We start from the raw sequence: 26,504 nt of genomic DNA, 5'->3' as shown, positions 1-26,504 counted from the left end.
TGAGATCGTGACCTGAGCTGAAATCCAGAGTCAGATGGTCAACCCACTAAGCCTCACAGGCGCCCCTAGACATGACTTTAATTTCTTTCCTGTGTTGTGTTTTCTACAACAAACCTGTTACTTCTCCTTATTAGAATACAAGACGTTAAATGACAAAGCACATTTACAATGTACATTGTAAATTGTTTTATGCATATACGAACGCAGCGATACAGATTAAAGATGTTTTTCAATCCTGAGAGTTAAAAGTCATAAAATGGTAATGTAACTTGTATGTAGGTGACAGTCTCTGCAAGACAGTGATTAAATACACTTCAAAACCAGAAACGTGTCACTTTAAAGAACAGCCCAATTTAAAAGCATATACGAGATGGGAAGACCAGGGGTTAAGTCCTAAGCACGTTGAAAGGTGCAGCAGCATGCATGTGAACTCAGGAAGATAAGCAGGCGGGGAGTTCAAAACTGCAGATGTTATCTTTTTGGGTCGGGAGTGGGCCTGAGAGATGGTGCCTGGAAAACCCCCTTACCTCACACCTCCTCCCTCTTTCTTCTCCCCCTCCCCCTGTCTTCTTACGAATTGGTTCCTCCCGTCTAATCTGGGTTTTTCATCCTCGTCCGGGATACTTACTGACCTCTTGCTTGCTCCTCCTATCTTCCAAGACCTCCATCCCAATCCCTGGCCCTGTGTACTCTCCCCACCCCCCACCCATCACCAAGACCACTCGGCTCAGGCTTCCCTTGGATATGGGCGTACCACAGTAAGCACGGGCCCCTAGTCCAACTGCTGCCCGCTTTGCGAGCCCTTCTTCCACCCTCCCAGGGGGAAATACGGCAGACCATCTCTTTAGAGGCATTTTCTCCTCACTCCCTGGATAACCCACTAGCCAAGTACTCCTCAGGGCTGCTGTAAAATTAAAAAAAAAAAAAAAAAAGTACCACCAAATGGGAGACTCTGACCAGTAGGAATTTATTCTCCCATAGTTCTGACGGCAAGAAGTCCTAAACTGAGGTGCCGGCAGGCCCAGGGATCATTCCTTGTCTCTTCCTAGTTTCTGCTGTTGCGGACGATCCCTGGCATCCCTTGGCTTGTAGATGCATCGTTCCAATCTCTGCTTCCATGGCCAACAGTACCCCCCTGCCTGCTTCTGTATGTGTGCCTCTGTGTCCAAATTTCCCTATTCCTCTAAATACACCAGTCACTGGATTAGAACGTACCCTAATCCGGTAAAACCTCATCTTGACTTGATTTCCTCTGCTTGCATGTAAGGTCACGTTCACAGGTAAGGGGGTTAGAATTTGAACATATCTCTTAGGGGACCCAATTCAACCCACAACACACGTACAGTTGCCACACTAAAATGATTTTTAAGATGTTATCAAGGTTTAAATGTAGTATTTCCAGAAAGGACACTTAACAATTAAATTAAGGATATTAAGGGTGCCTGGGTGGCTCAGTCGGTTGAGCGTCTGACTTTGGCTCAAGTCAGGATCTGACCTGGTTTGTGGGTACAAGCCCTGTGTCGTGCTGACAGCTCAGAGCCTGGAGCCTGCTTCAGATTCTGTGTCTCCCTCCCTCTCTCTCTCTCTCTCTCTCTCTCTCTCTCTCTCTCTCTCTCTGTCCCTCCCCTGCTAGCATTCTTTCCCTGTCTCTCAAAAATGCATAAACACTACAAAATTAAAAAATAAATAAAAATAAAAATAAATTAAGGATATTGATCATTAGGAAACAAGTAATCATCTTCTAGAAAGACCACCATCTCAGGGCACTGGTAATAACTCGGGTGAAATTAAAAATTAAGATTTCAGAAAAGATGTTGGAACATAAGAGAGAATTAAGCAAAAACTAGCCTTTTTTTTTGTTAACCGCCCACTGAGAATTGATTTAACATTCCAGTTGGGAAGCTATTTGCATTAACGTTCCATGTTACAACGTAATACTTTGCTTTATGTTTCCTTAAAATTGAGATTGTTACTTAGTTTAACTTCTTTATGGTAACATGAATTTCTTTTTTTGCCAAACACACTAAGGTACTAAAATATTATGAGCCCACTGATTTTATATTACGGAACCAAGTAAAACTACCTAGGCTAATTGCGGACACAGTATTATTTTACATCATAATTTAGCAATGGTGGTTATGCTAAATCTTTTAACATTTCGTTTTCACAAATATGTAAGAAAAGGACAAGAACACTCTTTAACTCAAGTAAGAGAAGTGTTACCTCATAACAAAGATATAAAATTAAGGAATAACAATAACCTCTTGCTGTTTTATGAGGCAATAATCTAGGTCCCAGCTCTATTTCAAGGCCATTGCCCCAGAAAAGGTGAATTTAAAACAGGAATAATAGCAACCCCACCCATTCCATGTGAAATTATTTCTCCTGCAGTTAGCTTCTCAATACACAGAAAAATGGATGATATCCTTTGCTTTAACTCTGCTCTAGAAGTGGGCTATAAACTCTTGAGTCTTGGAACATTAGAATCAAAAAACAAAAAAACACCAATTTTTCCAATTTAGATATTCATATGTAAGGTTTTACAACAATTCTCAGAAATGGAACACAGTCCCGAGGGCTGGTCCCAGTGGTGGTGACAGCAAAGAGAAGACGTTGAGAGACTTCTGAGAAGTTTGTAGAGTTTGTGGGATGCAGCCCTCACCTTCTAGATTGATCTTTCCAGTCAAACCTTCGGTAAAAACTAGGTTGTCCACACATGCTTTACTCTGGCTGAGTAAATGTGAACGTGAAGGGGGTGGCCTTCAGTGCCAGGGCTGGCACGGGTTGAGCTGCACATGGGAACAGTACCCTTCTGGATTATGTACCCACAAGACACAGCCTGCTACCAGCCATGAAAGCCAGACCTGGGCTTTGTCACTGACTCCTTGGCGACTCCTCGCCAGTCCCTAAGCTACCCAGTGCTATCAATACCCACTGGGGTTCACTGAAATAGCTCCATGTTTCTCTCCTTGATGTTGCTACAGTAGTTCAAGCCATCAATGGCTCTTGGCCAGATGGGACCAAGAGCATCTTAAGGGTCACCTATCCTCCAGAGCTGCTCCTTTGAGGGAGTTTTCTTTTCACTTTAAAGTAGGGATCTAGGGGTGCCTGGGTGGCTCAGTAGGTTGAGAGTCCGACTCTTGGTTTCGGCTCAGGTCACGATCTCACGGTTTGTGGGTTCGCGCCCTGCGTCGGGCTCTGTGCTGACGCTCGGGAGCCTGCTTTAATTCTCCCTCTCTCCTGTCTCTGCCCCTCCCCCCCCCATTCTCTCTCTCTCAAAAATAAATAAATGTAAAAAAAATTTTTTTAGGGGCGCCTGGGTGGCGCAGTCGGTTAAGCGTCCGACTTCAGCCAGGTCACGATCTCGCGGTCCGTGAGTTCGAGCCCTGCGTCAGGCTCTGGGCTGATGGCTCAGAGCCTGGAGCCTGTTTCCGATTCTGTGTCTCCCTCTCTCTCTGCCCCTCCCCTGTTCATGCTCTGTCTCTCTCTGTCCCAAAAATAAATAAACGTTGGAAAAAAAAATTTTTTTTAATAAAGTAGGGATCTAAATGGGTTCTCCTTTATTTTTAAGTTTATTTATTTATTTGGGGGGGGAGGGGCAGAAAGGGAGGGAAAGAGAGAATCCCTGATGTGGGACTCGATCCCACAAACCCACGAGATAATAACCTGAACTAAAACCAAGAGTTGGACGCTTAACCAACTGAGCCACCCAAGTGCCCCCTAAAAGGATTCTCTTAAAAAAAAACAACTCAGAGCTGTACCCTATCTTTAAGATAAACCAGAAATTCTTTAATCAATCTACTTGAAGCTATGGCAGGCAGTAGCAGACAGAATCCTACGAAGGATAACCACTTGTCAGTTGGTTTTGTTCCCCAGGGCCACTGCTGTCCCGGGGGGGGGGGGTTTCCTGAGGGACAACCCCACTGTTCTCCACCAGCCTGCATTCCACTGTGCTCACCATTCCCTTACCCCTATCACTACCAACACATCCATCGCAGTGCCCTGCAGCCAAGGGCTGGGAACTGTACCAGGAGTCTCCTGGGAGGGTGTGTGCACAGTACAGGCTCTGCCCCAGTGCAGAGAAAACACAAGTGGGGAAAAGACTACAAGCCCCACCCATGCTCCAAATGCCTAACATAGCCTTAGGAAAAGACGTAAGATGACCGGGCTGCCCAAACTTTGGTCCCAGCCCCTGTGCAGACCCTGAATGCAGGGGGAGGTACGTGGACAGTCCTACCCATGACCACTGACAAGGCTGCCTTTAAACTCGGGGGGGGGGGGGGGGCTCTGAAGAGTCTATGTCCATGTGCAGAATTTCCTGGGCCAGGGGAGGGTATCCTTCCATTCCATTCTATCATTCAGAACGGCTAAGCTATTGTTTGACCTTCAGATTTTCAAAGGACAAGTATATTTTCGGAAACATGTAGAAAATTACACCTTGTTTACATGGGGGGGGCAACATAAATATATGATATGCAGCTATTTTGCTGATCCCCATTCAACATTCAGCACATGACCCGTTCGATTCCACAGTTCTTTCCCACTCACACCAAATTACTTCTATCTAACACATATCACAATGCCTTCCTGTTGTTTAGGGTGTGAGTCTGGCAGAGTACCAGGCTAGTCCTCCTGCGGTGGCAACATTTCTAGGATATAAAACTTGGGCACCCGTTACAGACATGTGGATCAACCTGGTCGGCTCGAGAGAGACAGAAGGGAAGTGACCCAGAAAGAGTGGCAAAAGAGAGGATGGCAAGAAAGTCCTGGCAGAATTTAAGGACCTGGGTCTCATTACTCTTGACGTCTCAGCTGTTTCTATGCCCCTTCCTGCTGGGTGGCTGCTCAGTTCTTCCTTGGACTCCATGATCTATCTTCATAATCTTCAGTTACGTTCCCTCCTTTATTGAGCATCTTGCCTAACATAAAAGTGCAACTGTCTAGGAAGTCTAACAATGTATGTTAATTAGCATTACATTATCGAGATATTATAGCTGGAATCCAACGGTTAAGAAGGGCATTGCTTTCACATCCCAGGTACCAAGTTACCTACACTGGCCTGCAAATTTCACGAATGGGTCTGTGAAGCTGGACAAGCACTGGCTGTTTTCAACAGCCGAGGCAGCGCGCCAGAGAGGGAAGCTCACAGCACAAAGAACACCTAGCTCCAATTCTACAGCCAACTGATCAGAGTGGACGTGGGCATTCTTTGACCGTGCATGTGACTCTCTTCCCTACTTGTACAAAAGGAAAACAGCAAAGGTGTCCAAGAAACAGATCCGGGTGAACAGTAAGGCGCAGTCTGCCGAGCTGCTATCTCCTTAAATGAAGCCAAACCAGATGCCGAGCTATTCTGAACTGTTTACAGAGCGTGGACTTTGCAAAACAGTCCCTTAAACACAAGGTGATTAATAATGATGGGGTTAATTTCTCATGCTAAAATTATAACCAGTTAGTTCAATGTCATGATAATCGCTTGGGTCACGAGGGACAGAGTCATTTTTTTTTTTTTTTTTGGCAATGATCTTCCTGGAGTTATAAATTACGATCGCTTGATTTCTGATAAGCAGGGCCAGCCAAGTTTGTCTGCGTTGTTTTGTGTTTGTTAATTGTGGACGGTTGGCTGCTTATCCTAGAAAACACAGACCTAGTTACAACCAGACGGTCCCAGAGAAACTTCTGAAAGAACTCTGAGCTTGAGCAACTCCTGTTACCCTACAGACCCTCAAGCAGATGCCGCAAGTTCATGTACTGCTTCTGTTGTTCCTCCCCAGCGAACTTCACAATGGCTCTGCTGGGCACTGTGTGTACCATAACACTTCATCGAGCTCTGGCTATCTTGCAGGCTGGCAGGAAAACTATGTGAGTCCCTTCTTATAAATAGTCTGCTTCCCTCAGCCATAAACCTTTCTTCCACACCTGGGAACCTTTTCTCATAGGGAATACATTGGGGAGCCTGGGTGGCTCAGTTCGTTAAGCGTCCAACTTCGGCTCAGGTCATGATCTCATGGTCTGTGGGTTTGAGCCCCGCATCGGGCTCTGTGCTAACAGCTCAGAGCCCGGAGCCGGCTTCGGATTCTGTGTCTCCTCCTCTCTCTGCCCCTCCCCTGCTCATGCTCTGTCTCTCTGTCTCTCAATAATAAATAAACGTTAAAAAAATTAAAGAAAAAGAATATACTGACCCTATGTATTACTTAACACATACCTGATGACTTTATGCCCCTCCTGAGGAAAATTTGGTGCACCTTGAAAGGATTTAAAAATACATCTCCTAAATTTAGTATTCACCTCTTGACACCCTAGAGGTATAAATGCTAGAGGGAATATAAACTTACTGATTACAAGTAAAGACTTCTGGAATACAACAGTTCTCTTTACGTGAGTCCCTGTGTTACCACTGGATAAGGGTATGGCCTTGGGATAGTTAATTAATGCCTCTATTATTCTCTTCATACATAAAATACGGACAATAGTAATACCTGTATTGTATTTTGCTGGGATTAAATGAAATCCTGTATTTCAAAAATGCAAGCCATTTGATTACTCAAGACAGAGTGGAAGCAAATCTCTGCTTTTTCATTTTGCTCTCTATATAATGAATTAAAACATCTTAATATTTTTACTTTAAAGTGAAGTATTATATATGCAATTTCCTATGGAAATGTAATGATTTTTAACTCATCTCTAAGAATATTATATTAACTAGTGATCTCCAGAAGCTACATTAACTATCTATGTTTAGATAGCAGCCAAAAGTCACCAGTCTTTGAGCAACTCTCTGAACTTACGTAAGTTTGCAAAAATGAACAATATCTTAATTACATTATTGCCATTACCGTTTACCCCTTTTTAGTTTGCCATTCAACATAACATCAAAGTTGGGACTGGTTTCTTTAGTGTTGAGAGACTGATACTGTCAGGAGAAGAATTATAGATGGGTATGTGAAAGAGAAAAGAAAACATTTCCAGGAAGAAGTTTTGAACTGGTAAAAGCAGGAGTGAGGAGCTAAATGTCAGTGGATAAATACAGTGGGTTTTGACTATATTTTTATACAGTCATAATGCAAACGAAGGAAGACATCGGTCATAAAACTGCAACCACACATCTACTTTGGATTTTTGAAAAACAAGATGAACAGTCACCAGAATTAAGGGGCCGCTCGAAGCCGTTGCACTGATCTAGGTAAGAAGTCAAGGGAACCCGAACTGATGTGGCAGCTGGTAGACACATGGAGAAAAGGTAGATATGCATGATAATAATAAAGACAAATCAATAGGACATTGAAAATATGTGATTATAACTCCTAAGGCAAATATGACTTTCAGGTGTCACACCCATGATTCTTGAAAAATGTTCCATGTGGAAAGTTGAGAGGAAAAGATATTCTTTGTGTATTATTGCGTTTGTTGTCATTATCTTCGTTTATAGAGAAGGGCAGGGAACAAAAGCAAGAGGCAGTGTATAAAAACAAAGTCTGAAAACTCTGTCCCTTACATTGAAAGAGGGCTAGGAAACTCAGCCCGCCATCTGACTCAGCAAGGAAGCCTGTCATATGATGGAGCCTTTGGGAAGAGAGTAAAAGAAAGTAATTACTTGAGATAAATCAAAACCTCAGTCTTGCTCAAATGTAAATTCTGAACTGTTACTGTATCTCTGGTATGGAAACCTCAAACCAAAAAACTACAAGCAGGACTGATCCAGAGGCTTGAAATCCCTAGACTCCAGGGAAAGTAAATGCAAAATTAGCTCCCGGGGCACAAAAGATTCTGAGAGAGAAATTCATCAAAAATGATAAGCTACGTAAGGAAACAAAACACCGTAGAGACAGACAGAAACGTAACAACAGGGAAACTGGGACCCAAAATCTGAGATTACAGGAAAACCTGAAAAATGTCAGTATGCTTAAACCAAAGAAATAGAAGGAACAGAAACCAAATTAAAGGAACCTCACACTGCGAAAGATAAATACACAAATTTGGGTAAAAAAAAAACCCATAAAAAGTGTTTTTGAAGTATATGCACTGAAATCTCCAGAAAGAAATGAATGAATTAAATATCAAATTACATTTAGCTAAGGAAACAGTTTGTGAGGAAGATGACACAAACAAATAAGCTAACAGAAAATACGCGGGAAGTATTTAGCCCCTGAAGTGAAATTAATGGGAACAAAAAAAAAAAACAACAACACAAACACAAATGTTTTTCTCTAAAATTTTCCATATCACCAATGTCTCAGGAATCAAGATGTGACCACTGAGAGTCTTCCTTTTTATTTGGGGGAGGCGGGGGGTGTGCAGAATCTAGTACATAACAAAGTAAACATGAAAAACTTAAAATATAACAATAAATCTGACTTATCTAAAACAAGTTACTTGCTTGAATTATGTCCACAGTGAATATTAGTTAGGGGTTTAATCAAATATGATGCTACTGGCCTTCCTAAAATTTGGGACACTTAAATTGTTTTTTGTTTTTTGTTTTTTGAATCCGGAGTTTTAATTGAGGCTGGGTTCAGGAAAGCTTGAGTACCTTCTTTCCTCTCAATAAATCCCCCTGTAGGATCCACTGACTTTATACCCACATTCAAAGTAGAGTCACAGTGGGGCACCCGGGTGGCTTAGCTGGTTGATCACCCAACTTTGGCTCAGGTCATGATCTCGTGTTCTTGAGTTCGAGCCCCGCATCGGGCTTGCTGTTGTCAGTGCAGAGCCCACTTCGGATCCTCTGTCCCCCTCTCGCTCCGCCCTTCCCCTGTTCATGCTCCCTCTCTCAAAATAAGGAGGAAAAAAAAAATCCAAGTAGAATCACATTAACAAAAAAAACTGTCATTATAGCTTCTAAAAATCCAAAAACGTTTTAAGGGCTCAAGATCTAGGAATTCAGAAAATAACAGGTCTAATAAATTTGGTGGTGGTGTTCAATCCCATATTGTGCACCCGTGTATGTTCTGTTATTTCTTTGTCCTGGGATCTGGAGGAATATAGAAATAAGTGAGGTTTATTTACAGAGTGCTCATATGAGTCTGCAGATACAACATTTGAAGCTTCTTAGCTCCAGTGAGGAGAATCACCTCCTTCTTCCTCTCTTCATTTTCAATTCTTCCTTATATATTAGTTTTTAAATCTATCATTCCGAATTTCCACTCTAGTCTGCCCATCAGAGTCACAAAGCATAAACTGAATCCTGCTTTAATATGTAGGGTAGATATTAAGAGAGTGCTACCATTCACGTCACCTCTAAATCTTTTTTTCTCAAGTTAAGTACCTCTAGTTCATAAGACCACATCTTTAAAAAAAAAAAAAAGTTTTGTTTCCCAACAGGGATTATGGGAGAATTCACTCAGCCACAATTGCTAAGAATGCATAATTGCCTAGGAAATGCATTAAATGGAAGACCGATATCAACTAGGTCATAGTGCATCATTATCTTTAAACCATTCAATTATAAATGGACATTAAATTAGTACAGATCAGCATTAATGTATACCAAATATCACATTAATATCCAGACAAAAATGAAAAGGAAACCCAATTAGCAGAATTGGAAATTAATGGGAATCAGTTTTCAAAGCAGGAAGAATGAAAGACCTTAAGATTCTGTTCATTTGCTTGTTTGTTACAGACTGAATTATACTTCAGGAAAATCATAGAAAAGACTAATGTTTAAGAGACTGGAAGGTTTGGTTTGCCTAGGACTTGGACGTGCCTGGGCTTGTTTGTAGAATCTATGGGTTAGGCTCCCAGGGCTCCAAGTGTTCTTGGGCCTGAAGAGCCTCCTGGGAAAGAACTCTTCCAAGGAAAGAGCTGGTGAGCCATAAGCTGGAACTGAGTTTCAGCCCTAAGTCTCAGAGCAGCAAGCAAAGAACAAGAAAACAAACAAACAAACCAAAAACAGTGTCCACTAAACTCTGTAGAAAAGGTTGAGGGCAGATGGCACCCCTTTATATTACTTGGATTCTCTGTTATAGGGCACTGTGTGGGAGGGGGCGGAGCGCGGGGGGAAGGTGCTGGATACTTTCCTCATTTGACATTACTTGTGGCACCAGCTGTTCAATCAAGGAGAAGTGAGGTCTGACCCAGAGAAATACTATTTCCTTTAAATAGGACTCATGCAGCTTGGAGAAAAAAAAAAAAGAAAAAAGAAAAAAGAAAAGAAAGGGAAACAAAAAAGAAAAGGGTGAAGAAAGTTTCGGAAAATACTGGTTAAACTAGGAAGAAAAAGATCACAATAAATAAGAATTAAAAATGTGAGATTTGAAACTCGAGAAAATGACAGGGAAGCAGGATATCTCCCCTCTCCTGATCAAACCAAATAGAAGAGATTGTAGAGATGTGGACACTGGTCCCTTCCATACACCTGATGGGTAATATGGTTTCTTCTGGCCACCACTCTGCTCCAGGACTAACTAGGGCTGCAGCCAAGTTCTTGTTCAAGCCCTTGAACAGAATGTATTAGCTCCTAAAGAAGCTTCAGGCGTTCCTCACAGATATTACTGTGGCCCACCCCTGAACAATCCAACCTATTGTTGAATGCCTTAATTTCTCTTTCATGGTCGTGAAAAAAAAAATACAAGTTTCTTCAAAGAAAATATCAAAGATAGATAAATTCAAATATTATTCACACTCCCTACATCAAGATTGTATCTTGCAAAAACACTGATTCCTATATAATGTATAAACTAAGAAGTGAATGAATGAACCAGCAAATGAATGAGGAAACGCTCCTCAGGCACATGTCAGGAAATAGACAACTTTAATCTCATGAAATTGTAGGGTGAATCAGGCAAACAGAATTGTAGATTTCTATGTCTACCCTGACTCAATGTATGGCTTTGGGAAAATCTTGTAATTTCTCCATACTTCAGTTTCTCACCCTATAAAAGGAGTATATTGCTTGAAATTTAATTCCCTCACTGCAGTGAAGGTTTTGATTCAACATTTATAAAACGCTTTTTAGCTTCCCTGATTAATAGGCAAAATACTGTGGTAGTTCCATAATACGCTTTCGAAAAAGTATAAAGGTAACTAGTCAAATCTAATGTAAAATGATACTTGAGAAAGAAATACCAGTCATATTTATTACTTCTCCATTCCGTTTGCTAGGTAATAAAAATTACTTCTAACAGAAAAAGTATCAAATTAATATTTAAGCCAGTTGAAGTGTTATCATCATAGGTTTACCTCTGTTGGGGGGGATGGGGAGTTGTTTTGTTTTTCCAGGCTGCCCCACATGTTTATATGGTACAGTCAGGAATGTTGGGCATGGTTTTGAAGGCCTCTAGCGTATTCGCTGGTTTCTGGCATTCTAATGCACTCTACTCTTATAACCATAAAAGTACTCTTGAGTGCTTCTGGAAATATATAACAAATCCTTAATCAATTTAAGAGTGTTTTAACTGCATACATGAAATTTCTTGGGAGGAAAATGTTAGCTATTCTACACACATATAGTACTTAAGTTAGCAAGAGAGTTCCTTCTCAAAGGCACAAGGCAGTTTCCCTGTAGTAATATAATTTTCAGTTTTATGTGCATAAGTCCTATTGAGTCCCTTGGAATAACAGGAAATTCTGCAGGAAAAAAACCCCACAAAAATTGATAGCCATATTTATCCACTGCTAGAGGAATAGGTTAGCTATTTTGAGTTGGATTACTCTTTTAAGATAATAGATAACTCTTAAAGGTTAACCAGAACTTGTAAGAACTGACTATTCTGGAAACAGAATTTTCTACATAGGAGATTCGAACAATGAAGTCAACTGATTAATATACTTCATCTTAAACTTCATGTATCACATTGCGGTAGTCAGGACTTGAGTAGCAATTTTCTGGATTTTGAGACATTAAATTTAATTTTCACATTAAACAGATTATAACATTTCACAGATTTACAAATTAGTACATTGATATGACAGTTAATATTTTGGCATATAGTATTATTTATCAACATACATTCAGGATGGAGTAATCTCACTTATAATAATACATGTGTATCCTTTTCAAATACATGTTAAAAAGCTACAGCAATATATGCGAGGTGCTTAGAATGTGCCCTTGGCACATAGTTGGCTCTTAACAGAATAATGATACGTAATTCCTCATAAATTCTCATCAACAACATATGAGTTAGAGCCACTTCTCCTAATAATTCTTATTAATGTTTTATGGTACTGAGGAAAACCAGGTCACGAATAGGACATATATGCATTTTTCTTCCTACCAATTAGTTAAAGAACTATGAATAAACACAATAATTACTCACATAATTACTCATTTAACAATTCTTAAATGAGATATTAACTGTATATAACATAGATTTGTTATATATGGGGTTAATAGAACGATTTGCTCTTATCACTAAACACTTCCAATTAGTGTTTGAGTCTCAAGGAATTTACTACTATTAGCTTTCCTATGAATTAGAGCACAAATTATTACAGTGTTAAATTGAGCATACATTTTGCCCATCTCTTTTATGAGGGAGATGTAAGCATCATCATAGGGATGCAAGGTGTTATAACTTCTTGGAAAAATCTTTCGGGACCATCTATGCAATATACACATATTTTTTTGCCCATTAATCCTGCATGTAGAGTTTTACCTCCAGGAATTTGTGGGAGATATACAGAGAATTATATAAAAATCGTCACTGCAACACTATTCATAATAAGAAAAAACTGCAGGCAACCTAAGTATACACCAAGAAGGGAACAGTTACATCGTAAAACATACACATAAATTAAATAGGAGTACCCGGAATTATACGTACTCACGTGGGAAAGTATTCAACATACAGGATACCAAAATAAAAACAAACGTAAAATAAAAATAAGTTACAACCTCATATAGTTCTTACATTTACATATGTACAGGAAAAAAAAAAGTCTGGAAAAAAAAGTCTGAAAGGAAGTGCACTAGAATAAAACGATTTACCCCGATTTGTGGAATCTAGAGGAAATGAATAAAGTGAAGGACATCCACTTTTTGCTTTAAATACATCTGTGTTTTTTAACTTTTTATTACAGTAAAACATACACAAGTACACAAATCAAAAGTAAACAATTGATACACATTTATTAAATAAGCACCCCGTGTCATCAGCAATCGGACCAAGATAAAGGCCATTACCAGCATTCCAGAAGCCTCTCTCTTTCCTTCTTCCAGTCATTCCCCTCAAAAATAATTTCTATCATCTCTGTTTTAATGTGCTACCCAACATATGAATTACTTTTCTTAAAAGAAAAAATTGATTAAAAAAAAATCTTGCTTCAGCAGCACGAAGGTCCCCTTTTTGAATATTAAATACACTCAGCAGGTTATTCAAAGAAATCAATTCAAAATATGTTCCGAGCATTTTCAGTGTCTTTTCCTGTATGAACTGGGTTATTCCTTGCAACTCCACGAGGCAAGAGGCAAGTACTATTATTACTCCCCGTGTCCACATCCTGGAGCTATGGCCTACAGCAGCTCAGTAAGCAACTTCCCCAAGGTTGCACGGCTGAGGAATGGCGGCAGGGCCTGGACACAGAAAGACTGTGGTCTGATTCCAGCATCTGCAACTCCTTGTCAGACATGCCCAAAGGAAAATAAAGGCAACAATTCAGAGAGCTGGAAGCACTGGGGTGTCTCCAGGAGGAGGTCCTCTTTTTAGCTTCTTTCTGAAGACACCACTTAACGTCCCTAATCCGTTCCGACCCCCCCCCCCCCCCCCCCCCCCCCCCCCGCTGCAAAACGGAGAGGTAAGCTAAATTCCTCTTCTGATCTGATTCTCTGATAAACAATGTGACTTACTAAACTATCCAGCAAATATGCTTCCTCATGATGTAGTGCAATCACATACTGCATTCAGAAGTGACTCATACAAGGAAATAAAACCACAATTTTTGAAACTATTGGAAACAATCATTTTAATTTAATGTTATTTTTGGACACGGGAGGGTTTTTTTTTTCCCCCTAAATAAGCAAGTTGGTGGTTCTGAAGGGTCTTGCTCATCTTTTTGTGGAAAATGCCTAAAAACAAACCACTAGAAACTAAACAAAAAATTTTCCTTCCTCAATTGTGCCTGAAAAAAGACCTAATTTCTCTCACCAAAAGGCCACACATACTTTAAGACACATCTGGGATTTCTGGTCCCCATATTTTGAAACATTGACATAAACAAATACAGAACATGCTTCCTCTCAGATGAAGTCCATAATTCTGAGGGTTAAAAATTCTTCAAAATAACATGCAGTGCATCTCTGCAGAAAGCAACCAGAGAGGCCGAAGTTTGTTTTCGGAGGAAAACAGAAATACAAAGACTATTAAACCTCGACTAGAATCTGTCTTTTTAACTTTAGTTTATTCAAAACACCAGTTCATGCCGGATAGATCTTTTCTTCTTCTAGAAAATAATAATATCTTAGTATAAATGAGATATCAAGTAAGTTATCATAAAAAAACAACCACCACCAATAAATGTGTTTCTTTGACCATGAGAAAAAGAAAATCAGTTTCTAAACGGTAAACAGGATTTTCTTTGTAGCCGTCTGGCTTTGGCTGTATGTCCTGTGAAGACATGCATGGAATAGTGCAGTTAGTGAATTTCCATGAATATGCCCAGGTCCTGGCACTACAGTGGGGGAAAGATATGATCTCTATCCTCAGTGAGTTCAGGATCTCTCTAGAAGAACGATTCACATATGATCAGCCACAGCACAATGTGTTTCGATATTAACAGCCCCAAAAAGGTGCTATGGTATTACAGAGAGAAAAGAATGAATTCTGCCTGAGCCTTAGGGATGGCTTCCCAGAGGAGGTGACATGTGAGCTAAGCCTTGAAAAGTTAGCAGATTTTTTTGTACAGGTAGGCAGCAAAAAAGTAAGATGTGAGAAGGTTGAGATAGCTGGGGCAGTGGAAGACAATGGGGGGAGAGAATACCCCGGGGAGACAAAAAGGAAGTGCCTAATTGTACTTAGTAACACAGAGCATTCATAAAAATATGTAAGTCTTACATTAGGACCCATTATACAAAGAATCAACCTGAGAAAGTAGGTATGTGACCTGAAATTCTTGGAGGGGGGGCGGTTCCCTAATTTATGAGCCCAGGAAGTGTTCCTTCGAAAAAACCAAACCTCTGGTTTGTTGGCTGTTCTCCAATGAACAGGCTTCTTATTCAACATCAGGTACAAAGCACCTGGATGGAGTTGAGTGTTGCTACGCCTTCTTTGGACTTCTTGTCAAGACAGGGAGCAGAACTCTCCTCCATCATCTGAAAACTGAAAACTCGGGGCGCCTGGGTGGCTCAGTCGGTTAAGCGGCCGACTTTGGCTCAGGTCATGATCTCGCGGTCCGTGAGTTCGAGCCCCGCATCGGGCTCTGTGCTGACAGCTCAGAGCCTGGGGCCCGTTTCAGATTCTGTGTCTCCCTCTCTCTAACCCTCCCCCGTTCATGCTCTGTCTCTCTCTGTCTCAAAAATAAATAAACGTTAAAAAAAAATTAAAAAAAAAAAAAGAAAACTGAAAACTCATGATTTAAGCCCCTGACAAACCCCCCAACTCCCCTGGAATGACCCCCATCTGTCATTGGGTGGCCCAGAATCCAATTCATCTTTCTGCCAACAAGTGGCTGAGCAAGGTCCTTCTCCTCTTAGGAAACAGAAAGACATTTTGGCCACATTCAGTATGCTATATGCATAGCCACTTTCCCCTCTTAAAAGTACATTTCAAAACTTAAAGCATAAATCAAGGAGAGGTATGAGACAGACAGACAGACAGAGTACGTTTTCAGGTTCTTCCGCCCTGCCTGCTTGAGCCTCAATTAGTAAATGACGTGAAATCCCTAGGTCAGTTTGACTGCTTTCAGGTAACATGATCACCTGCCTAATATAATTAAAGTAAAACCACTAAATTAGATAATACATATGTGTAGAATTTCAAGTATCTTTGCAATTACTAATGAGATGACAAGAATTATCTACTGTTTAGACCTCATAGGAGTATGAGTCGAATTATATTTCTATAACTATTTCATACTTCAAAATACATTTCACATTCAATCCAAAACTCATGTAGGGCGTTTTCCTCTCTCACTTTACATTAGCATTATGTTCCTTTTTGTTCGTTTAAGTGATCTTCAAACATCTTTCATATAGGCTAAACTAGGCAGAGGACAGAGGTGGTACTCAGACCACAGTCACATTTACTTACATTCAACTACACAGGAGGTCACAGATAAAATGTTTGTCAAAATTAAACCTATAGAATTAGAACTAAGTTTGGATTTGGTGATTCATCACAGGAGTGCTTAATGCAATATTTTCATTTTCACTTTCTTCGGACTGGACTAATGTTATTGAATTCAAGATCCTGAAATTGTGGTACAAACTGAAAGCTAAGACATATTTCATTTGAAAATTTCTCATCGGAAATGAACAAATAATTGTATTAAGTATTTTAATCTTAGGCAGTTTTGATTATAGGAAACTTTATTTTTTCTGGCACTACAGTAAATACAAGTTTCTTGTGACTGAGTTATTCATCTGTGGGAAAAACATAGGTAATTGTCATTATTAAAAGTGAATCAACAGTATCTACTAATAAGCAACAGTAAAAAAAAAATAGACGTAAAGGTGAGTCAGAGAAATATATACTTCCTATATACTTCCCTGGGTATTCTGCTCTCCCTACTCATATATTATTCCCAGAAAAAAAAAAATATGCTAAAAGTAGTCAATCCATATAAAGCCTGAGGCACCTGCTGGCTTAGCTGGTTGAGCATCCGACTTTTGATTTCGGCTCAGGTCGTGACCTCAAGGTCGTGGGATGGAGCCCCGTGTCAGCACAGAGCTGTCAGCGCAGAGCCCGACGTGGGGCTCGAACCCACGAACCGTGAGATCATGAACTGAGCCGAAGTCGGACGCTTAACCTATTGAGCGACTCAGGCGCCTCAATAGATAAATATTTTTAAAAGTCTGTGTAAAGCCTATCTGTAAATCCCATCTGCGTACAGCTTATCCATCAACACAACCAATAAGAGTTGTTTGATTTTGTATTTAAAGTTAGGCGGACGGTACGAAGAGTCTTGACACTTGACTGAAAATAGAACGATCCGCTCATGCCTGGGAGTCTCTTGACCAAATCAAGTGATCTTAAGATCTACTTTGGTCATGGGTTCTCAAATGGGGACAATCGGCTTCCGGAGGATGCCTGGCAATGTCTGGGGAGATGCTGCCATTACTCCAGGGAAGGTGCTGCTGGCATCTAGTGGGTAGAGACTAGGAATGCTACTCAACACCCTATAATGCATCAGCCAGCCATATACACACGCCAACAATCATCAACCCCAAATGCCAATAAGAGCTTGAGAACACCTGAGACTAATGTCACACTATGTGTCAACTGCTGAGAAACACTGGGCTGCATATGCTAAGGGATTCAAGTACAACATCCATATGAGTACATTTTTCTTAGGACAGATGCAACTGGAAGTTCCAGGTAAGCAATAAAAACAGAACCTCGACTAACAATTATTTTAACTTCCCTTCCTCCCTCAGCCCCACTCTGCTATACACTCATTACATCTGAATCCAAGGACTGAGTGATAAATTCTGAAACAGAGTGTTTATAACCCCCTATTGTCTCTGCAGAGATAAGAGTCATAGCAGTACTGGGGGCGCCTGGGTGGCTCAGTCGGTTAAGCATCTGACTCTTGATTTCGGCTCAGGTCATTCATGATCTCACGTTTTGTGGGTTCAAGGCCCACACTGACAGTGCAGAGCCTGCTTGGGATTCTGCCTCTCCCTCTCTCTCTTTCTGCTCCCCCACTCAAAAGTAAATAAATAAACAAGCAAACATTAAAAAAAATTAATTGTTTAGGGAAGTTGGAGAGCCCCATAAATCAAAGCCTTAAAAAAAATCTAGAATACTGCATGTGGAAGCACTGGTGAAAAGAAATTCTGGGCAACATAAATGGCCAAAGCCCAGTTTGGGGCCCCTCTAATGTCTTCTCTCAGGGCTGCAAATACAGCCTCAGCTTTGCCAAGATCACCCAAGAATGCCAAATTTGCACTTGGACCACTGGAGACTCAAATTATAGTCCCCAGTCTATGACCCCCAAAATGACTTCCAGCTCTAAAACTCTGTGAACATTTTGGGTGACCTGATGAAGAGTAACAATCATAATCATAGCAGCTAATACTCTTATCAGACACCATTCTAAATACTTCACATACACTTACTCACTGAATTGTCATCAGAACCTCACAGAGTATGTTCTATTCCATAGGAGAAAACTGAGGCAAAACCAGTTTAAGTCACATGCTTATCATTCCAGAGTCCTTAGTGTCAAAGCTGGGGTTTGAACCCAAGCAGCCTGCCTCTGTATTCTTTGTACTTAATCATTATGCTATAAGAAGAATCAGCTCCCTCGGATTTCAAGTGCAAGGAAATACTCGTATCTTCAAAGATCTTTAGGATCCTTGGCTGACCCACTGGACCACTGACTTCTCAAGAGTCATGAGGGAAATAAATACATTTCTACACTCATACACACATACCTATAAGCTGGGCCTAGATTCAGAGTCGTAATTCTACTGGGCTAATACAAAAAATCCCTGAGGTTGTTCTTAAGGCTGTCCTGCGTCTCATGGTCACAGCTACCCCGCTCATGGGGCCCCCCAATCTCATGACAGACGATGTCCAGTCTCACCATCACTGCTCTCATCCCCATTTTCCTTACGCATTTCACTCCACAGAAATTCACTCCACAGTGACCCCCTGCTCACTGGAAATACGGAGATGAAAAATGCCAGTAAGTGCATCAGTAAACACACAGGTCTAGAGCAGGATCCGAGTTCATGAACTCTATTACATGTCAATGTGGCAGGTGCTGGGTTGAAGGTAGAAGCTGGGTGCTTTGGCAGCAAAAAGGAAAGAAACATCCAACTCAGCCTCTGGAGGACAGATGAACTTACCAGAAGAGGTAACATTTGATGTCTGCAGTCTTGGAAAAGAAGTAAAAAAGCAAGTTTCAGGGGCAGAAGAGCTGTCTTCCGGGTAGAAAGAATCACATGCACAAAACAATGAAGTGGCAATGACGCGGGGTATTTCTTTGAAAACTGCAGTTCTCTCTACTGCTAGAGATTCCTGTGACCAGCTGGTGATGGAGGAGAAAGGCAACCTGAGCAATAAGGTTCTCGGCACAAAAGGCCTTGTACTCCCTGCTAAGAATTTTGGAATTGTCCTAGAGGCAACAGAGAATTTTTCTGAATCATGTTGAAGTGCAAGAGGTACCTGCTAAAAATTGTCAACAAATGTGGTTGAACATCTTATAGATAGGAGAGTCTTGGAGACAGGTCCAGCATCATCCACGATGGTCCCCCAGGACCAAACTAAAGACAATATGACTAAGTGTATAGAGGACATGTGTCCACCCAAAAAGCTAATATGATCATCTGAGAATTAAACCCGCGACCTCGGTTACCACGGTTAATTCACTTATTACCGTTAACCATTCCTTGTGAATGGTGTATGCCAAGAAAAAGTAAAATGTACTAAGAGACTAAAAGCCCCAACGTCTCCAAAATTAATACACGGTAGGGAAAAACCTATTCATTTCACTCTAATTTTTACATGTCTTGAGCAACACTGAAAATGAAAAAGCACTTAAAAATCATGTATGGGTACCCATAATTTTGTTAGGTATCTTCACCAATGAAGACTTTAAAATCCAAAGGCAATAATTAAGGAGAGAAAACGGACCTAAGTTACAATTCTTCTTGGGTCGACTAAGAAAAACAAAGCAGCAACATCATCTGAACACCTAAAGATTCGTGTAAACAAATTTAGTAGTATTGCTGTTCTTGACAGAATTTCTGAGGTTTGCATTCCTAAGATACCTACTAGAAGCAAAGTTTGAGATTACAGAAAATCTGCAAAAGGGAATCTGAACATGACTCACCCACTTGTGATTAAATCTGGCTAGAATTACTTGAGTCATACTCATACATGAATATACATTTGCATTAAAATATAAACTTTTAAGTGAAAAGCATTACCTAATTCAGAGACCTGCTGACTTCCCCAAGTTATCATCACTTTCAACACACTAGGCACATCAGGTTAGAAGTATTCAATCTCTTAGTGAGAACATTTAGTTCTTTTCAAATCCTTTAACATTGGGGAGTTCAGAGTCAGAGGTGAACTGTAACGAATAGATCACTCTGTAGGGTACACGCAGAGGTCTGTGAATTGTGTATGTGACCTTTCAGAGAATAAGCTCTCCCAGTATGTGGTACACCCACCTGATTAAGTATAGAATTTCAAATCGAATGCTATTGCTTTTGTGAGTAGAATTAAACTTAATGGCATATGAATGTAAACTTTTATGATTTAATTGTAGCCTTCACTACAAAATGTCCCTTTCATTTTAGGAAGAAAAGAGGAAAGAATCACAGAAACGGCAGCAATAATTTACGTGAAAATCTAAGGGCATGTCAATTTCTGCCACTGCTGATGTTTCTTCAGAAAGTCATTAAAGGAAAAAAGATACTCTAATATAGCAAACATTTGCATGTAAAAATTCAGTGTGCCTCATTCAGACCTGGACCTCCGTGTGGGAAACATACCGGCTACTTTTATTTTCCAAGTGCTAAACTGAAATAAAGTGGCAGATTGGTTAAGAAGAACATTCCAAGTAATGCTAGGATGGGCAGGCATGCCTTTGCCCACATATTACACTGGAGATACTTTGTGGTATTTGAGAGTTGTTTTTGTTTTGTTTTTTAGTGGATGACATTTCAACATGTTATACAGCAGGTACTCTGAATTCGCCCCTTTCTCAGAAGACCTTTTTTCAGAGATTTTCACACACTCAAAGACCCTCAGAGAAACTGGGAGCGGGCAATGGTTGCAGGGCAGTGTTGGTGAGTGATTCACGGGCCACCCATGTTCTGCTTCATTCAGGGCAGTGAATATTCCTCCTGTGGGCAGAGTGTCAGTTTTCACTTTAATAAAAGGGTCTGTGGCTAAATACATACATAAATAAATAAATGAAAACCCCTGTGTCAGTGAAACAATAAAGTTATAAAACAGATTATCAACAGCAAAGCAAGTGTTCACCTAGAGAAAACCTTAAAAATATAGTCTGATATGATATCCATGCAAACTGAAAGTGTTTCCAAAATATGAGTGACCCATTACAATTTAAACTTGCCTCTAGAAATTCATCAAGCAGACTTTATTAGTTGGTTCAAGATAAATGTGTAGATTTGAGATTCACAACCAGCATTCAGACTTAAAACAACAGCAACATCATAACAACAACAACAAAACCAATAACCTCTAACAAAATCAATAACATCTAACCAATGGATAAGGCTTGAAAAGCAAAGGAAAAGTTGGTACGTAAGTTAAATATTAAAAAGACCTGCTCATAAGTTCCTGACATTTGGGAAGCATTGTAGGGTAATAGTTTCTCCAAATTCAGTCATTTGCCACCAACTTCCATGATTTGGGCTATTTTAGCCGAGCGCTCACTCACTGTTACTTCATCTGTTTCTTTAAATAGGCGCTTTCTAAAATTTAACTTGTTTTACATCAATGCTTTTTCTGTCTTTTTCTTCAACAATATGATCTGTTAAATTATAGGTTCAATATGTCACTTTACATAGTTTTCTAATACCCTTAAATAAATACATAATTAATAATACAAAAAATAAAATGTCTGTTCGGAAAGCACCAAAAATGAACTCATATATGACTGTTGGGAGCGACTGCCTGATGCAGCCCTTGAGAATCAGACCTCTGAGGTCCGACTGCAGAGTTGGGACCCTGGCTCCACTCCATTGCATGACTGGGTCTTAGTTTCCTCACCTGTCAAATGGGAATAATAAAAGTACCTAATTTATGGTAGAGTTGAAAAGATAAAATTGGTTATTCCACACTTTAAAGCCTCAGTAAATGTCAGCTATGATGCTGTGATGAGAATAACGACAGACATTGACAATGGGAATGATTTACAGGGAAAGGAAAATGACAACTTTACAAAAACGAATCTGACAATTTCTATTTTCAGATGTATTTTAAGATATGAACATGCCTAAGAAAATATACTGTAGGTGCGAAATCTCGAGATGGCTATTCAATACTAGTTTAACGCAACTTTGCGTTGAAAGTATTCCAATGTGATCACAGCAATCAAACTCTGCCTCAAATTTTCACTCTAAAAATATCTACCCGTGGAAAAAAAATATTAAAAAAATCCTAACACGATAATATCAGTCTTTCTCCCATAGCTCAAAGGTGCATTGAAATAAATGTACTTATTGTCCATAAATAAAAGCTTCAAAAATGAGTATGTTGTATTAAAATGTTTCATAGAGAGAAAAAAAATTAGAATTCCTGACGTTTTAATATGGTGTTATTCATCAGCCATGGACTGAAATCTCAGGGTGAGAAAAGGGCCAGGCCAATGTTGAACGGTTTCAAATATCAAACTATACTATTATGTCAGTGACCTAAGATCAATTAGCACCTCTCAATGACAGAAAAGGTTACAGTGAGATCCAGAGGTGCACTCTCTGAAACTATTTTAAACTACCATAAAAATGTGGTTTTGATAACTCAAAATGGTTTCTATTTTTAAATTAATGCATTTCATCTCTTTTTCTGGAAGACAGAAAAGGAGTTAGGGCAGTAAGGGTAGTGGTATTCACTTTCAGTCCTCTCTACTAGCAAAAACATAGCTGGATACATGGTAAGAATCACAAACTTCAAGAGTAAAATGGCGTATCACCAAGGCATATACTAACGTGCAGTGCCAGGAGTAATATTAGGTGACAGTAATGTTTACAAAGTCTTCAAACCTCTTAAAAGCAATCAAAATTGCTTGCACTGCTTTTGAATATGTGTTTCTTGTTTATTTTCTTCCACTCAAGTTCAAAATAAATGATGCCAAGTTTTGCTCCACGTACAATTCAATGAATATTCAGGGCTCCCCGTGTTAAAACACATCTAACTGAATGCAATATTACACACACTGCAATTAAATACACCACTGCATCTCATCCATTTCTAGAACAAATGCCTAAAAGATCATGTCATTTCTTAGTTCACCAGGAAACATTCATGAGAGAAGCAGGTACACTGCAACTGTCTCGTCCATTCCTTCCCGTGTTGATTTCATTCACCTAGTAACCATTGTAATAAAATCCCCCAACTGTATTTCTGAATACAATTAGTTTAAGACACTTTATAGGAAGACACATTATAAGAGTTTAGACTATGTAAAAATAATACCCATTTAAAAACAACTGTCATGGTTACATTCTCACCGGAAAAAGAAGGTCTTTGATAAAGGTTTGTTCAGTTTTTCAATGAGAAGATTCAAAACATCTTCTACTTTTGATACCACGCTTTTCTGTTTGTTTCTTAAATGAGGGATCTGAAATATTTACAACCAGACAGTACCTAATTTTAGGTTTTAAGTGCTTTAACAGCTCCATGAAATATGATCAGCAGCTGCAATACAGAACTATGGTGAATAAACTCCTTATAAAGGGGGCCTGTTTCTACTGAATGTTCAGTGTTCCTGCATTTACCTAATAGGGGGAAAAAAAAGATAATGAAAAAACATAATAAATACCTGCACTCTTATTACTTAACATTTCACTAAGTCTTGAAAAGGATTATCTCCCCTCTTCTTGAATTCTCTATTAAAATGGAAGGTTTCACCGGGTGAAATAAGTTAACCTCATTATTTGAAAGTTAGAATTGGAACTTTCCGACATCCTAACTCTTCATAACAATCGCTATGGATCTTCTACTGTTCTGCTTTTCTGAAGATTCTGGATAATTTCATTTCGGTGCATACATTTTTTTAAATGAAATACCAAGCCACATAAATATATTTTTAGACATGGCATCAGTCATTTAGAACTTGCAACAGAGATTGAAAACATGAAACTGGACACTCTATTTCCCGTGGGTATGTAAAATTTATTTACACCCCAAATCACAACATAAATAAAAAGGAAACTCTTAGAAATGGATAACTTGATTTCTTTTTTTTTTTTAATTCAAAGAGGTTTCTTAAAAGAAAACATGACAAACTACTCATCTGCCAAACTCCCTTCAAGAAAGAAACTTTTATGCAAAGACAAGTTTTTCCACGAGCTTCTACAAATCCTCTAGAATGCAGCATCTATATTTTCTAATAAGAATAACGATGGCTCCTGAACCAATTTCTTCTTGTACAAATCTTATGTTTTATTTCTTTAATTTTTAAAAATTTGAACACAGTATTTAAATATTAGCTATAAACAGTTACTTAAAGCTTTCCATTTTGTAAGAGAAATTAAGTATCTAATAGCCACTGAAATAATTCCTAATAAAAAACATAATCAAGTCAGTCTTCTTACTTGTTATGACTGTGAAACAACCTCTAATTATAAATACATTAAAATGGATAAATACATTAAAATACTATTTTCAGGTAACTGACAAAGAAAAACAGGCTTTTCAAAACTACACTGATTTTAGACCTTCACTTGTTCTGAAAGACAAGGTTATGTCCCTACCAATCAGAAAAAAAAAAAAAAAAAAAAAGGAGTTTCCAAATAATCTAATTATGTTACTTTCAAAGCTGTAACTGTCAAAAGTTTTAACTTCCTTTCTTGAACAGTCATTTCTAAAAATTGGTTTAGCTCTGAATGGCTTACAACTTTTAATCGGGTGGAACAAACTATTTTTATGGTTTATAACGACAATAAAAATGGATGCGGTTATATCTGCCTTTGGTATTGTTGCCATAAAAGTCAGATTCTGGTAGTCGAGCTCCACACAAAGCAGTTTGTCTCTTGTTACTACTGCTACTTATTTCTCGGGATAATGTTATTTTAAAACACACACACACAATTGCCTTTTGAGCGCAGTCCCCCAAAACGCACCCACCATACCACGTATCAAATATTTTGTTTTAGGATTCTCTCCCCGCCCCCTTTCCTGGTTTTTGGTTCTTCAGCTACAAGCTGGCCACAAACATTATAAAAGAAAAAAGAAAAAAAAAAAAAAAGGCAACGTTTCTGTTTAAAACCAAAGTTCTGGAAACGTTATCAAGTGCAATCCCTGTCCTGGGGGTGTCCTGGAGGGGGGGATTAAAAATAAAAACAAAAACAACCCAACAAACAAACAAAAACCATCCTCAACTCCCAATCCTGCCAGTCACCTAAGTGTAAATGAAACTCCAGAAGCTGCTAAAGGTGAGCCCGCGGTTGTTAAAAGCTCCTAAGACTCCCACCTAAGTCCCGAAGGAGCCCGCACAGAAACTGACAAATGCAGGAGGGTGCAGAAAGTGGCCGCTGAGAAGAGGAACAAAATGCCATATTCGAGAAGATATGTTTCGCGACATCAATTACGTTGATCCCAGGGTGCCAAGCCAAAAGGGGTAAGGGAGAAAGAAAACTGTTAAGTATGAGCTCTTAATGTGAAACCTAACCTGTTGGTTCTCTGAGGTATCAGATTTTGGAAGTGTCTGTAATGACAGCCAGGAAAGCAAATTAATGGCCAACGGCCCACTGGGTTTGAACACGAGACTCCTGTTACCTCCTCACAGATCAAGTACACAACACACAGACACGCACACGGAGATGCTCCACGTGGAACTGCTCTGAAACCAAAACACACGCCCCGTCGCTGTTCTGCACCCCTGGCAGGAAGGGCCCAGGGACCTGCGCCTTCCTCCTCCGGTCTCAGGTTAGGGATTCATGAATGACTGCCCGCTCTGCAGTGCAGGGGAGAGAGGCGCGGGAAGCGAGGGGGCAGGGGACTGTCTCCAAACACTACCCTCCCCCCCCTCCACACACACACACACACTCACCCCAAGGACGAACCCCGCGAGCCTTCAAGAGAAGGGGCGAGAGGGGTGATGGGGAGGAGAGACACTGCCACCCCAACCGGGGACTGCTCTCCGGCTTCGCCACGGCTCTGCCGTGGCACTCGGTCCGCAAACTTCCTTACAGCTCCAAGTTGTTCCCAATAATGCTAGCTTACAAAGGGAGAAACATCTTTAAAGTGCTACTAAACGAAAGTTCTAGCTGCTGGGTGGCGCAAAATAACACCAGCACACACGCGGTCTACTTCCGAATCCCGCTGAACCACACGCTAAAACAGAGAGCCGTTTCCAGGGCCACAACCACCCGGGACCCCAGCAAGCTCTGAAACGAGAGAAAACCTGCTCTCCGCAGCCAGGTCCCTTCGTTTGGAGAAGTTATAATCCCTCCATGGCATCCGCATCCCGAGCCAATGAACGCGACTCCTCTGACAAGGCGCCTCTAATTTCACGGACCCTGGCAAGCTGCAGGAGACATTGGGTCCACGCCGCATAAAAACTATTAAAGTGGGATGGCCGCGGTTTAAAAGGCCCGTTCGTGCCTCGAGATCGGAGCACAAGCCGTGAACGTACACACGCATCCCGAATAGTGACAATGCCAGGAGCCCGGGCCCTCCGCCGGACCGGGTCAGCATCCT

The 26,504-nt window shown here is 40.2% G+C and overlaps 1 protein-coding gene across 18 annotated transcripts in view; it reads right to left on the bottom strand.

The window, feature by feature from the left end:
• Positions 1–26,504, bottom strand: part of EYA4 (EYA transcriptional coactivator and phosphatase 4) — a 315,525-nt gene that overhangs the window by 251,335 nt on the left and 37,686 nt on the right. Inside the window, exon 1 of one of the 18 annotated variants that reach the window (XM_019831256.3) lies at positions 26,209–26,310. The exons of 16 other annotated variants lie outside the window; for them this stretch is intronic. The gene's annotated coding sequence lies outside the window, so the exon portion shown is untranslated. Of the gene's footprint in view, positions 1–25,854; positions 25,987–26,208; positions 26,311–26,504 lie in introns of those variants that run through there. One more of the 18 variants, XM_045058062.1, reaches the window with a different exon arrangement.

The sequence above is a fragment of the Felis catus genome, chromosome B2, assembly GCF_018350175.1.
Source record: "Felis catus isolate Fca126 chromosome B2, F.catus_Fca126_mat1.0, whole genome shotgun sequence".
NCBI lineage: Eukaryota > Metazoa > Chordata > Mammalia > Carnivora > Felidae > Felis > Felis catus.
The sequence above is the reverse complement of the archived record's forward strand: the minus strand, read 5'-3'. Positions and strand labels throughout refer to the sequence as shown.